The sequence below is a fragment of the Delphinus delphis genome, chromosome 9 (genome assembly GCF_949987515.2).
Source record: "Delphinus delphis chromosome 9, mDelDel1.2, whole genome shotgun sequence".
Taxonomy (NCBI): Eukaryota; Metazoa; Chordata; class Mammalia; order Artiodactyla; family Delphinidae; genus Delphinus; species Delphinus delphis.
In genome coordinates, this window is record NC_082691.1 from 21,360,807 (window position 1) to 21,376,757 (window position 15,951).

A 15,951-nucleotide genomic window follows, 5' to 3' on the forward strand; every position below is an offset into this window, starting at 1 on the left:
CTGACGTCCCAGACGAGAGGGCGGGCCCCACCAAGTGGCCATGATGGGAATGACACTCCTCTAAGCAGTCGTGGAAGGAATGGACCTGGACGTGGTGCGAGCAATCTAATAACGCGAATTAAGGAGTCTGTAGAAGCCCTTGTATCAGCAGTTACTTCAATCGCCTACGACGTGCAAGGCACAAAAGTAGAAGAATGAAAGGTAACCTGGTACAACATATTATCCCATTGGTGGCCGAAATTGATTGGAAAAAGGGGAATATGATCCATAACTCATTGTCCTTAGAGGAAGCCTTAGTGGGAGAGAGAGGCGCCGTGAGGAGAGGGAAGAAAGTATCAGTGTTGACCCCTACTCACTTTTCAACACTTTACGGTCTGGCTCATTCCATTCCATAGAAATTGCTCTTGGTGAAACCACTAATTGCTGAAAGATGGACACTTTATAGACCTTCTGGTACCGCCCTCTTGGCTGAGTTTGACTTGGTAAATCTCTGTGAAATTGTCTTTCCTCATTGCACCTTAAGAGCTCCTCCTCCTTCTCCTAGTTCCTTCTTCACCTTCTTGGACAGCTCTTTATCCACAGATCTCAGTGAAACTAAACATCGCAAGCACTGTTCTAAGTGTGCTATTCAATATGCTCATTTTACAGATGCAGAAACTGGGGTAAATAACTTCCCTGAGGTCAGGACACTAATAACAGGCGGTGTGGCTCCAAAGCCTTTGCACTTAAGCACCACACCATTTTGCCCTGAACGTTGCTGTTCCCCAGGGTTCTGGACCTGGGCCTGGGCCTCTTCTACTGCACACTCTCCCTGATGGTTTCCACTTTCACCTCAGGCCTTTCCTGTCTACCCAACCAGGCCTCTCTCTTGAGCTCCAGGCCCCCTTAACCACTCAGTGACTAGACAACTACACTTGAGTATCCCATTGGCACCTCAATATCAACTTGTCCAAAATGCGTTTCACTGTCTTGCCCAGGAGTCTATTCCTGTATATTCAACGCAAAACAGCAAATGTTACCTCCATTCAGCAGACATCCAAACCAGAAACCCAGTTTCACCCTCAGCTCCTCCCTTTTTCCCCACTCTCAACATCCAATTGATACACCCCTTTCCTGCCTCTTGAATCCACTCCAGCCCCACTGTCATAGTTTTTGGCCCAAGGGATCTTTTTTTTTTTTTTTTGCTGTACGCGGGCCTCTCACTGTTGTGGCCTGTCCCGTTGCGGAGCACAGGCTCCGGATGCGCGGGCTCAGCGGCCATGGCTCACAGGCCCAGCTGCTCCACGGCATGTGGGATCTTCCCGGACCAGGGCATGAACCCGTGTTCCCTGCATCGGCAGGCGGACTCTCAACCACTGCGCCGCCAGGGAAGCCCAAGGGATCTTTTCAGAATGCAGCTTTTAGTATGATAGTACCATTATGAAGAACCCCCCAGTAATTTCCCTTGGTCAGGATAAAGTGAAGCCTCCTTAGTATGGAAGATAGGTCCCTCCATGAGCTAACTCCTACTTACCTTTCCAGCCTCATCTCTCTCCACATCTCCCTTCTGCTATGAACCACAGGTTCAGCCCACAGGATCTATTATATAATGAGGACAACCAAGGTTATCCCTTCAGGTTTCTAAAACACATGTGTGTTAACATTAATAAAGAAATACAAACATCATACATATATACAAAAATATTTAGGTATAATCACAGGAAGCACCTGGGAAATTTTAGCACATCTTAATTCAAACTTAGTTTAACACGTCAGGGAAAATGACAGAATAAAACCTCTGAAAATCCTCCCTTCTTTTAATAAAATAAATGAGAAAACTGGTTTTAAAAATGGCCAGAATCTGGGACTTCCCTGGCGGTCCAGTGGTTAAGACTCCATGCTTCCACTGCAAGGGGCATGGGTTCGATCCCAGGTCAGGGAATGAAGATCCCACGTACCATGTGGCGTGGCCAAAATAAAAATGGCCAGAATCAACATTTTCAAAACTCTGGAAATGAAACAAGTCTTGCAGTAATCTGGGGAGTTTCCCCCCCCCCCCTCATAAAAACACCTAAATTGCAATAAGCAAAGTTAAACACTTATAGTGTTTAACTCTATCCTTAACCCCTTCCTCCTAACTCCATGGTAGCCTTGAAAACCAGGATCCCACAGCCAAGATGAAAATCGGCAGCCACCAGAGGGGGCAAAATTGGGCTGGAGTTCCTTCAAGGCCTCAAATCCAGAGAATTGGAATTATTTGACCTGTCTCATGCTTCCCTGGATGATCTCACTTGCAAGGTTGCCTTTATTTAACCTGACTCAAAGCAAAAAGCCTTTTTCTGGGGATGTTTGTCAAAAATATTTAGAGGCGGTTATCTAACTTTGGGTGGTTGCCTGGAGGTAGTAGATAAGAGTAAGGGCAAACAATAGGCAAACCAAGAAGCTTAAAAGGAAAAGCTAGGGCCTGAGCTGTCTATACAGGATACCTCGTTTTATTGCGCTTTGCTTTTTTGTGCTTCACAGATATTCTGTCTTTTACAAATTGAAGTTTTGTGGCAACCCTATTGGAACCATTTTCCCAACAGCATTTGCTCACTCCGTGTCTCTGTGTCACATTTTGGTAATTCTGACAATAGTCCAAACTTTTTTCATTATTATTATATTTGTTATGATGATCTGTGATGTCAGAGATCTTGAATGTTACTAAGGGCCACATGATGGGTAGCAATTTTTAGCAAGAGATAACTTTTAAATTAAGGTCTGTACATTGTTTTATTAGACATAATGCTACTGCACACTTAATAGACTATAGTATAGTATAAATGTAACTTTTATATGCAGTGAGAAACTGAAAAATTCATGCAACTCACTTTATTGTAATATTCACTTTATTGTGGTGGTCTGGAACTGAACCTGTAATATATCTGAGGTATACCTATAGAGACTTTGAAAAGCCCAGATGTATTCCTGGGAATCTGGAAGGCCATGCACATGTATATGACTGTGTGCATACCCAGGGCTGTACACATGCCCAGGAAAGACAGGAGAAGGCCCTAAACCCTCCCACAGCACTGACCTTGAGGCTCTGTGCAAGCAGGAAGTGAAGGCTAAGGCACAGTTGTCAACTGTCTGGCTAAGTGTTGAAGGTATACCATACACAGAGCTCCTCAACAACAACTGAGAAGTTCATTGGTTCTAGGCACTTATGGAAGTATCTGTATAATCATTAGCTGACCATTAAGCTAGTTGAGCAGAGACTTCAGTGGTAACACATGATGTTAAGGAATTTACTTAGAAAAGTCACTAAACAAACAAAAGCAAACAGCAACAACAAAGTCTGGGAGGGGGTGGAATCTGATATTCAGAATTGACACATTATATTATTTTAAATGTCCAGTTCTTAACAAACAAATTACAAGACATTCAAAGAACTAAGAAAATATGGTCATGCACAGGAAAAAAAAAATCAATAGAAAATGTCCTTGAGGAAGCCAAGACATTGGACTTAAAAGACAAAAACTTTTTAAAATAAGCTGTTTTTAAAATGTTCACAAAACTAAAGGAAACAATGTCTAAAAAACTAAAGGAAGGTATGAGAATTATGTCTCATCAAATACAGGATATCAATAAAGGGATAGTAATTATTTTTAAATCAAAATCCTGGAATTAAAAAGTACAATAAATGAAATGAAAAATTCACTGAAAGGGCTCAACAGCAGATATGAACAGGTAGAAGAAAGAACCAGAAAATGTGAAGCTAGATCAACTGAGATTAACAGTCTGTGGGTTTAAAAGAAAAAAGAATGAAGGAAAATGAACAGAGCCTCAGAATCCTTTGCGATACCTTCAAGCATTCCAACATACACATAATGGGAGTTCCAGAAGGAAGGGACAGAGAGATAGATAGGGAGAGAAAGAATCTTTGAAGAAATAATGATCCAAAACACCCAAATTTGATGAAAAACACTAATCTACATGTCTAAACATCTGAACAAATTCCAAGTAGAATAAACTCAAAGAGATCCACACCAAGACATCATAATAATAAAACTACAGAAAGAGAAAATCTTAAAAGCAGCAAGAGAAAAGCAGTTTGTCACATACACTTGATCCAACAAGGTTAATAGCTAATTTTTCATCAGAAACCATGGAGGACAAAAGGCACTGAGACAACATGTTCGAAGTCCTGAAAGGAAAAGACTGTCAGTCAAGAATTCTATATCTAGTAAAATGATCCTTCAAAAATGAAGAAAAGGGCTTCCCTGGTGGCGCTGTGGTTGAGAGTCCGCCTGCCGATGCAGGGGACATGGGTTCGTGCCCTGGTCCGGGAAGATCCCACATGCCGCGGAGCGGGTGGGCCCATGAGCCATGGCCGCTGGGCCTGCGTGTCTGGAGCCTGTGCTCCGCAACGGGAGAGGCCACAGCAGTGAGAGGCCCGCATACCGCAAGAAAACAAAAAAAAACAAAAAAAACCCATAGCACTATTATTTTCTTGAATTGAATGTTGCTTTGGAGAAGTCTGAGGCTAACCATATCTTTTTTAACACTTTTAAATATGGCTTGCTTTGTCTGTTTGAAAACCTAAAAAATTATTTTATTCTTGAAGTCTAATAACTTAACTAAGGATACATATTAATATTGTGTAGCTTTGTGTTCAGTGATTTTTTTGGTGGGTGGTGGGCATGCTACATGGCTTGCAGGATCTTAGTTCCCCTGACCAGGGATTGAACCCGGGACCTCCGCAGTGAAAGCATGTAGTCCTAACCACCGGGCTGCAAGGGAATTCCCGTGTGTTCAGTGATTTTTGTCATAATTTCAGGGAACACGATATACTCTTTCAATCTGCAGATTCACTTCTTCCTTCATTTAGGAAAATTCTCTTTGATTACATCATCTGACATTCCACTCAGTGGATTCTTTATTGGGGATAACAGTTATCTTTATGCTGAATTACAATAATTTATCTGTCTTCCACATTTATTAACATCTCTCTAGGCTCTTGAAGCTTTGTCATTTTCATCTGCGTCTTTTGTGATTATCTCAAACCGGAAATAGGCCCACACACATCTGCCCAACTAATTTTTGGCAAAGATGCAAAAGTAATGCAATGGTCAAAGGATACCTTTTCCCACAAATGGTACTGGAGCAATTGGATATTCCTAGAGTCCCCTGCCCCCTGCTCCTCAATGAACCTCAGCCTAAACCTCACACCTTATACAAAAATTAACTCAAAATGAGTCATAGACTTAAACGTAAAACTATAAAATTTTAGAAAAACACGTAACATAAAATCTTTGGGATGTAGGGCTAGTTGAAGAATTTTTAGACTTGATATCAAAAGCATAACCCATAAAAGGAAAAACTGCTAAACAAGACTTCATCAAAATTAAAAACTTTCGCTCAATGAAAGATACTATTAGAGAGTAAAAAGACAAGCTACAGACTGGGAGAAAATGTTTGCAAGCCACACATCTAATAAATGAGTTGTGTTTAGAATATGTAAATATGCTCAAAACAGTAAAGAATAAACAATCCAATCAGAAAATGGGCAAAAGACAGGAACAGACATTTCACTGAAGAGGAAATACAGATGACAAATAAGCACATGAAAAGATATTCAACATCATTAGCCATTAAAGAAATACAAGTTAAAACCACGAGATATCAGGCTTCCCTTGTGGTGCAGTGGTTAAGAATCTGCCTGCCAAAGCAGGGGACACGGGTTCAAGTCCTGGTCCGAAAAGATCCCACATGCCATAGAGCAACTAAGCCCGTGTGCCACAACTACTGAGCCTGCGCTCTAGAGCCCGTGAGCCACACACAACCACTGAAGCTCACACGCCGAGAGCCCGTGCTCCGAAACAAGAGAAGCCACTGCAATGAGAAGCCCACACACTGCAATGAAGAGTAGCCCTCGCTCACTGCAACTAGAGAAAGCCCGTGCACAGCAATGAAGACTCAACACAGCCAAAAATAAAATTAAAAATTAATTAATTTTAAAAAACACGAGATATCAAAAATACTAATAATACCATATGCTGGTGAGGATGCAGAGAAAACAGGATCTCTCATGCATTGTTGGTGGGAATCTAAAATTTCAGAGTGGTACAGTCACTCTGAAAAATAGTCTGGCAGGTTGTTTTTTGTTTGTTTGTTTAATTAATTAATTTATTTATTTTTGGCTCCGTTGGGTCTTCATTGCTGTGCATGGGATTTCTCCAGTTTCGGCGAGCAGGGGCTACTCTTCATCGCAGTGTGCAGGCTTCTCATTGCGGTGGCTTCTCCTGTTGCGGAGCACGGGCTCTAGGTGCGTGGGCTTCAGTAGTTGTGGCGAGTGGGCTGTAGAGCACAGGCTCAGTAGTTGTGGAGCACAGGCTTAGTTGCTCCGTAGCATGTGGGATCTTCCTGGACCAGGGATCAAACCCATGTCCCCTGCATTGGCAGGCAGATTCTTAACCACCGTGCCACCAGGAAAATCCCTAGTCTGGCAGGTTTTTAAAAAAATAAAATAAAATATGTGCTTACTATACAACCCAGTGATCGTACTCTTGGGCATTTATCCCAGAGAGATGAAAACATCTGCATGAATATTAGTAACAACTTTATTCATGATGGCCCCAAAACTGGGAACAATCCCAATGTCTTTCAATAGGTAAATGGTTAAACCAACTGTGGTACATCCATACTATGGACTATTACGCAGCACTAAAAAGGAATGAACTCTTGATAAGTGCAATACAGATGACCTCAAGAGAATTACGCCAATCTTAAAAGGTTATATCCTATATGATCTCATTTATAAAGCATTCTTGAAACAACACAGTTATAGAGATGGAGGGGAGATTAGTGATTGCCAGGGGTTCAGGCAGAGAGGGAAGAAGGACAGGGAGAAGAAGAGGTGAGTATGGCTATGAAAGGGTAGCATGAGAGATCCCAGAGGTGATGAAACTGTTCTCTATCTTGAAATGGTGATGGTTACATGAATCTACACACGTGATAACATTTTATAGAATTAAGTACACACAAATGAATGCATGTAAAACTGGTGAAATAAGAAGGTCAGTTAATTACATCAATGTCAATTTCCAGGGTGTGATATTGTATTGCAGTTATGAAAGATGTTACCATTGGACAGATAGATGAAGGGTACGTGAGATCTCTATTATTTCTTACAACTGCATGTGAATCTACAACTATCTCAAAATAAAAAGTTGAATTAAAGGGAAAAAATGAGGTTACATTTCCAAAAGAAAATTTGTATTGTGCGCGAGGAGCCGTGTGGGAAGAGTACTGCTTCTATCTACTGATCATCATGTATCACCATCACACACTCAAACGCACACACGCACAGATGTATTAGTCACAGAGGTTCTTACAAATGGACATAGGAAAGGAAATTTAGAATTGTTCATCTGGGCATAACTAATAAGGTAATAAAGGGAACTGCAAATGAATTGGAGCAAAAAATCTTTGCATGTTTCATAAAGCTTTCCTGATCCAGCCTTTTGTACAATGGCCCCCTAATGAGGAAGGAGCGATTAGTGTGCCATGAGATGTGTAATGTGGCAGTTTGAGCGGCTCCCTGAGTCTGGCTGTGGTGCCGGCAGTCTTTGTGCCCAGTCTGGACTCACTGAAGTGCTTTGGCTTTATTTCCTTTTGTTTCTTGCTTCTTAATGGAGGTTACACTGAGTGGGAAGGAAGTCCCGAGTTGAATGTATAATCACCATGGGAACAGAGGCCACAATCAATCCCTGGGAATGTAGCTCATGGCCCCCACATCACTATTGTCAAAGTCCTTCTTATGCACTTTCCTATGTTTTGAATGCTTCTGAGTTTGAGTGAATGCCTGTGTGTATAATACTTATAGGTTACCTGGTTTATCCTTGAGGGCAGAGGCAGAAGAAAATGTAGGGCACTTTATACAAACAACTTCACATTCCTCAAACTTCTGGTTTGTGTTTATTAGCTAGGAATCAATTGTAATCAAGTGTAGTAGAAGAAAAGTAATTTCTGAAAAATCTGAACTGCCACTTACCTCCATTCAGGCCACCATTTCTCTTCTATAGGAGACTAAGTCCAGCATTTATGATGTTAGCAAAATTTGACTTTCTGTCTTCCTCACCTTCATTTCCTTCTGGTCTAGATGACCCCAAATTGCGATGGTCTTTGCTCACCCAGGGGTCTTTCTGGGACTCTTCAATCATTAATTGCCTCCTCATCTTGTTCTTCTCCATTGATCATCCACTCAGTGCTCCTTGACTCACACTGGATTGATACGTACCGAAAGTTTCTGCCCCTGGGCTCTATTCACTCCACAAACCTTCCTACAGACTGTCTTTCCTGTAGTGAAGACCTACAGTGCCTTCTAGACAAATATTCTGCTCTAAATGACTCCAGGGGTTACCTTTAGGGTAGACTTAAACTTGCTAAATCTTCACGAGAAGACTCCAACAGGCTTGGTAGAGAGGGGATGAAGAAGACAACATCTAGGATCTAATTTAATGTGCGGAAAGCTTCTATAAAGATCTCAAAACAGATTTGCAAGAGTATGAAATCACCTGAGTCACAAGATGCTATTCTTCAGACATGGGTGTAAGATTCTTACAGAAGTAAGAATTGAACCTATTTTCAACATTTGCTCAGTTATCTCGTATCTGAGAAAAGAATAGGCAATTCAGAAACTATAGGAATGATGATCTGCCAATTCAGTACTTTAGATTTCCAGGGAGAGAAGCTAGTCACGTCAGTTGGTTATCTCTCTACCTGGATCTCCTGTATGCAGCCCTCTCTTCTTAACCCTGGCTGATTTCACCAAATTTGTATAGAGATTGCTAATCCTGAAGTAGAATTTAATGATAAAGGTATTTTTTTAATTCCTACCAAATCCATAAACTGGCATCAAACTCTTTTCTATTGATCTCTTTTTAGTTTCAGTGGGCAGTGGGCAGAATTCTAAGATGACCCCCCAGTGACCCCTGTCCTCATATAACCCCCTCCCCATGGAAACTCATTCCTGTAATTAGGTTACATTATATGGCAAAGGTGAAGGGATTTTTTCAGATGGAATTAAAGCACCTAATCAGCTGAGTTTAAGTTAATTAGCCCTGGGGGGACTTCACCTAATCAGGTGAGCCCTTTAAAAGGGTGTAGAGGTAAGCCATTCCTCTGCTGGCCTTGAAGAAGTAAGATGTCGGTAGCTCTACAGCCCCAAGGAAATGAATTCTTCCAACAGCCATGTGTACTTGGAAGAGGACCCCGAGCCCCAGATGAGACCCCAGCTCTGACTGACATGCTGATTGTAGTCTTGTGAGACCCTGGAGCAGAGAACACAGGTAAGCCATGCTCGGCCTCGTAACCCATGGACCCTGTGAGATGATAGATGTTGTTCTAAGCCCCTAAATTTGTGTCAACTTGTTGTGCCGCTGTAGAAAGCTCATACACAATTTAATCCCTAGATGTTTGGTTAGCTGTTGCAGAGTGGCTGTTTCGTTACCTTGCTTTATTGTCAGTCTCTTTCAGTATGCCGTATCAGCTAACAGGGGAAGGCAGGAAAAAAAAACGCCCCTTAACACCAGGCTCTGAGCCTGTGTTTTGCATACTATAGACAAAAAAAAAAAAAAGACAAAAAGAGGGGAAATAGTATAAATATAAATTCTTATTTTGATCTTCCATCGAGATATAAAACTTTCCCCATTGCAGACAATTCATTACCAAATTCTGTTGGTTCTACGTTCAAAATATATCCTGAGTCCATTTTTTCCTTTCAATCCCCATTCCACCCTAGTGGAAACCACCATCCCTCATAGCCCAGATGAGTATAAACCAGCCTCCTAACGAGTTTCCCAACATCTTCCCTTTCCCTCTTCTCACTCTTTCCTGACCAGTCCAAGGAGCTATGAAAATACTGGGGGGAGGACTATGTCTCTTCCCCACTTAAAGCCTTTCAATGGTTTTTCATTGTTCTTAGGATAAAATCCAAAATGACTCGGGTTCTCCCCAAAATAATCTTGATCCGCGTTCCTCTACAGCACAATTCTCCAGCCCTGGTGATCTTTTTGTTTTTCATTAGGCGCATGTCATCTCTTGAGCCTGGAATACACTTTTTTGGCTAATTCTCACCCGTCCTTCAAGTCTTAGCTCAAAACTCACTTCTTTAGAGAAGCCTCCCCAGACGCTCTGTAGCAGATGCTATTGAAACCCCGCCTCATCGCCTGTACCCAGGTAGTGAACGTTCCTTAGCCACTACAGGTGTGGCTGCTGCTAACTGCTCACACCTGCACCTTTGTATAGAGAATTGCCTTTGGCTGATGGGAACTGCCTGGATGAAAGATGCCTAGGAGGTTATTCTCCCCGAAGAGGGCGGCCTTAACCAATTATTAAGTGATATGGGGGTAAAACAGCTCAGTCCTCTTGCCTCTGAGACAAATTTGGTTCTGAAAGGAAGCTTCAGAGCTCCTGGTAGGGTCAGGCTGAGGCTAGAGTTCTCCTGAAACCCATCTTTACCCAGATTCTCCCCTCCACCCGTCCTCACTCTGCTGCTGTCAGTCCCTTAGAGGCCTCTCCAGAGAGCACTCTCTGAATGAATCATTTGCACAAGTGTCCCCACTTCAGGTTCTACTTCTAGAGAACTTGCCCCAAGATGCTCGCAATAGAAATGACATTCGTTACTGTCTCACGTACCTCCTCTTTTCCTTCACTGCACTTTTCACAAAGAGCGATTTTATATTTGTTTGTGGGTTGAGTAATTTCACCTGCTTCCCTGTTAGCCATGATCTCTGTGAGGGTGGAGACCATGCCTGTTTCACCCACCTCTCCATCCCCAACAGTAGCACCATGTCCAGTACCGTGGGGGAGCTCATAAGTTGTTGAATAGCTGAATGAATGTGTGACTGTGGTGTCTGTCTTCAAGGTGAGTGTAGCTGGCAGTGGATATAATGCATACATTGTACCTTAGACCATGCCTTGGAAGTTCTGTGGTGCTCCTTTTTGTGTTTCTAAGTGGAAGCACTTAGAAAACTAGGCTTCATTAATTTACATTCTTGCCTCATGAGGAGGAGGGTGGTGGGGGGAGAAAATAGAATGGCAAGTGGTGGTGTTTCTTTATTCACATTGGAGAGGCGAGAAAACTGAGGTTCAAGGGGATTAGGCCACTTGCCAAGGCACAACATGAATCAAAGTCTGAACTGGGAACCTAATCTAGGGCTTTCTGACTCTAAAACCCGTGCTTTCCTCCTCCTAGGTTTTCCTTCTCTCTCAACCTACTAACTTATTAAATTATCTTGGAGCAAATATAAGTAAAAGTTTAAATACATGAACTTCTTTGAGTTAATGTCAAAACTAGATATAAATCTTAAAATACTGTTAGTCTTATAAACTACCATTAGTCAATATGTGATATTGTATTGAACACCTATAATGTGTTAAACTTTGATCTCACCATGACTAAAAAGGGAAATTGATTGGAGATGATTTTTAAAAATTAAAGTACGGTTGATTTACAGTATTGTGTTTCAGGTTTACAGCAAAAGTGATTCAGTTATGTATATATATTTCAGATTCTTTTCCATTATAGGTTATTACAAGATATTGAACATAGGTCCCTGTCCTATATGGTAAATCCTTGTTGTTCATCTGTTTTATTTATAGCAGTGTGTGTCTGTTAATCCTATACTCCTAATTATCCCTCCCCATCCCTTTCCCCTTTGGTAACCATAAGTTTGTTTTTTATGTCTGTAAGTCTGTTTCTGTTTTGTATACAGATTCATTTGTGTTACTTTTTAGATTCCACATATAAGTGATGTCATATGTGATTATCACATGTTTGTCTTTATCTGACTCACTTCCCTTAGTATGATATTCTCTAGGTCCATCCATATTGCTGCAAATGGCCATATTTCATTCTTTTTTGTGGCTGAGTAATATTACATTGTATATATATGCCACATCATCTTTGTAATTCAAGATGAGTTTGTTTTTGGATTTCTTGCTGGCCTAGTTGTTCTAGGGTCACCTGATGGAATAAAGTGTACCTGTGTTTCAGGGACTGGAACAATAGCTTCTGTATCTGCAGTTTCACCTCCCTCAAAGCCATCCTTAATCCCAGAGTTTACAATGACTTTTTTCTTTCTTATTGAAGTAGAGTTGATTTACAGTGCTGTGCCAATCTCTGCTGTACAGCAAAGCGACTCAGGTGTACACATGTATACATTCTTTTTTTTACATTCTTTTCTACTGTGGTTAATCCCAGGAGATTGGATATAGTTCCTTATGCTATACAGTAGGACCTTGTTGTTTATCCATTCTAAATGTAATAGTATGCAACCCCAAACTCTCAGTCCATCCCTCTGCCTCCCTGCCTCCCCCTTGGCAACCACAAGTATGATTTCTATGTCTATGAGTCTGTTTCTGTTTTGTAGATAGGTTCGTTTGTGCCATATTTTAGATTCCACATATAAGTGATAACATATGGTATCTGTCTTTGTCTCTCTGACTTCACTTAGTATGATAATCTCTAGGTCCATCCATGTTGCTGCAAAGGGCATTATTTCGTTCTTTTTTGTGGCTGAGTAATATTCCATTGTAGATATGTACCCCATCTTCTTTATCCATCTGTCGATGGACACTTAGGTTGTTTCCATGTTTTGGCTATTGTGAATAGTACTGCTATGAACATAGGGGTGTGTGTATCTTTTTGAATTACAGTTTTGTCCAGGTGTGTATGCCCAGGAGTGGGATTGCTGGATCATATGGTAATTCTATTTTTAGTTTTCTGAGAAACCTCCATACTGTTTTCCATAGTGGCTGCACCAACTTAAAAAACAAATGGGACCTAATCAAACTTACAAGCTTTTGCACAGCAAAGGAAACAATAAACAAAATGAAAAGACAAGCTATGGAATGGGAGAAAATATTTGCAAGTGATGGGACCAACAAGGGATTAATCTCCAAAATATACAAACAGCTCATGCATCTCAATATCAAAAAAACGAACAACCCAATCCAAAAACGGGCAGAAGACCTTAATAGACAGATATTTCTCCAAAGAAGACATTCAGCTGCCCAGTAGGCACATGAAAAGATGCTCAACGTCACTAATTGTCAGAGAAATGCAAATCAAAACTACAATGAGGTATCGCCTCACACCGGTCAGAATGGCCATCATTAAAAAGTCTACAAATAAATGCTGGAGAGGGTGTGGAGGAAAGGGAACCCTCCTGCACTGTTGGTGGGAGTGTAAGTTGGTGCAATGACTCTTCGTTTTCAGGATGAAATCCAAACTTTATAGCAGGGTCCACAAGGCTCCCACAGTCTGGCCCTGCCCGCTGTCCTGTCCCCTCTGCGGTCACTTGCCACTGCAGCTTTTGGCTCAGTCATGCACAGCTTCTCGCACGTTTCCTCTGTGCTCTTGCTTAAACCATCTCAGCTGTCTCAGCGCCTTCCCCTCCTGCCGGTCTCTGCCTTCTCTCAGTGTTCAGTTCAGGCGTCACGTTCTCTAGGAGGCCTGGCTTGACCCCATCCCCACCCCCAGACCAGCCTATAGATCCCTCCTGTGGGTGCCATACACCCTGTGCAGTTACCATTTTATGTTGACTTAAAAATTTTTACTTTTCATTATTTTTTTAAATTGATAATATATTCACATGGTTCAAAATTCAAAAGGCTCAAGAAAGTAAACAGTATGCCTTTTTACCCTCTATTTTGGCCACCCATTTCCTTTCCATAGAGACAATCGACATTACTACTTCCTCATGACTCGTTTGAAAGACTGACTAGTATATTCAGTTGACCCTTGAACAGCACAGGGGTTGGGGCGTCAACCCTCCATGCAGTTGAAAACCCCAGTATAACCTAGAGTCAGTCTTCTGCACTCCCTACCACCCCTCACAGCATCTTTGATTGTCGTGTAGTAACCTGTGTTGTTCAACTGTACAAGCAAACATATGTATTTATAGTCTATATACTTTTTTCTCTCTTTTAAAAATATAAATGGCAGCATATTACATACAACATTGTGCTCCTGTGTTTTAAAACAATATATCTCAGATCATTCTATAGCACTGCATAAAGGTCTTGAATTTTTAAACGGTCTTTTAATACACAATTTTAAATTGTAATGGTGGGCTTCCCTGGTGGCGCAGTGGTTGAGAGTCCGCCTGCCAATGCAGGGGACACGGGTTCGTGGCCCAGTCTGGGAAGATCCCACATGCCCGCGGAGCGGCTGGGCCCGTGAGCCATGGCCGCTGAGCCTGCGTGTCCGGAGCCTGTGCTCTGCAACGGGAGAGGCCACAACAGTGAGAGGCCCGCATATCGCAAAAAAAAAAAAAAAATTGTAATGGTAAATATACAATTATATAGGATTCTGTTGAATTGAATTTGGAGATGCTTTAGGCATCTCCAAATTTACCTGCTTTTAGCAGGGCTTGGCATGTGGTAGGCGTGCAGTTAAAGTTAGGTAGACTCAAGTTATTGTGTAAGGACTGAGTGGATCTCCACATGCTTTGCTGCCTGCACATGTCTGAGGATCACTAGACCTACGGGCCTCTAAGGGGTTTGTTGGGTTATTCTCTGCTCCGCCCCTTCATCCATTCTGTCGCTCTCTACCCTGATCTCTGTACCCAAGCGGGAGCTGAGCCTTACAGACATCATCATCTAGGCTCCCTGCCTTTGGCTTCCCTTGGGGTTCATCCAGTAGGAGGCACTGCCACGGGATGGAGAGCGGGAAATGGAGGTCCTTCCTCCTGCTGCTTCCCTGCCTCAGCATTTCAGTTCCAGCAGTGGTTCTGTCTTCCTCTGGGTAGGACTGCAGCTGTCTCCCTCCACAGTTCCAACTCTCCCAGCACTCATGACACTGTCTTCTGCCCTTGCCCTTCTCGGTCAAAGTAGTAACAACCTCACTGTTAGTCCTGGGTGGTTCTGATCTTGGGTGGCTTGGCCTGCAGCGGCTTGAAGCAGGATTTCGGTTCCCAGCCAGATTTAAGTCAGGCTGCGGCAGTGAGAGTGCTGAATCTTAGCCACTAGACCACCAGGGACCAGTGACCAGTGACAAGGCCCCTGGCCCTTTGGCTTTATAGAAATGAATTCCCACAAGGACGGAAAGTAGTGAAGCAAGTAAAGTGCTTATTAGGAGGAAAAAGAGTACGTGTGAATGGGCACACACAGGCAGGCTCAGAGAGAAGGTCGTGCCCTCGTGGTAGTTTGAATCACTTTTATGGGGCATTTCTTCCAGGTTTCCTCTGGCCAATCATCTTGCTTTGCCTGGTTCTGAGTCTGTATTTGGTTTATCTCAGGACCCTCCCGTGTGTGTGTGTGTGTGTGTGTGTGTGTCGCGCACATCTCTTAGCCAAGATGGATTCTAGTAAAGAGATCTATGGGTAGGTTGACATCCCTTCCTGTGAGGTGACGCCCCCTCCCTTTTGACCTCTGAGGAGCCTTTCTGCACATGTGTAGTCGGGAATGTCTCCTTGACTTCGAGAATGAGAAACATGTGGTCTCTAGGCGGGGCTCAGCTTCTCCTCCTCTTCATCTTGGTGTATCTGCCCTCAGGGGACAAACTCCAGCTGCTCAGCCTGGGGCCCATCTATCTCCCGCCTCAGTTTCTCATCCCTTTTTGGATCCCTTAACCTTGCCCACATCCCTGTAAATCATCTTGCCATTAAATTATCTTCAATTAAACCCTTTGCATGGAATTCTGTTTTCTGATAGGAGCTTCACTGATTTAGGATCTCTTCTGAATCTGAAATTCTATCATTCTAAGCCTTGATAGAGAGTTTCTCAACTGATTTTTGAGCTATAACAAAAGCTGGCTAAACGGGGGGTCAAACCGTAACTGATTGTCCAAAGCTTTATAACAATAGTAATAAAGTGGTGTTGAGAAGATGAAGCACCTAAAAATCCCCTTTGTTCTACTGTGACTACTTTGCCAGCATCAGCATTTATGATTCAGCCAGCAATATATAATGAAACTACTCACAA

At 42.4% G+C, this 15,951-nt stretch overlaps 1 protein-coding gene across 1 annotated transcript in view; it reads left to right on the top strand.

Annotated features, from left to right (window-relative positions):
* Nucleotides 1-89: 89 nt before the first annotated feature.
* NAPEPLD (N-acyl phosphatidylethanolamine phospholipase D) overlaps nt 90-15,951 on the top strand; it is an 86,111-nt gene continuing 70,249 nt past the window's right edge. Inside the window, exon 1 of the mRNA XM_060020297.1 lies at nt 90-201. The gene's annotated coding sequence lies outside the window, so the exon portion shown is untranslated. The remainder of the gene's footprint in view (nt 202-15,951) is intronic.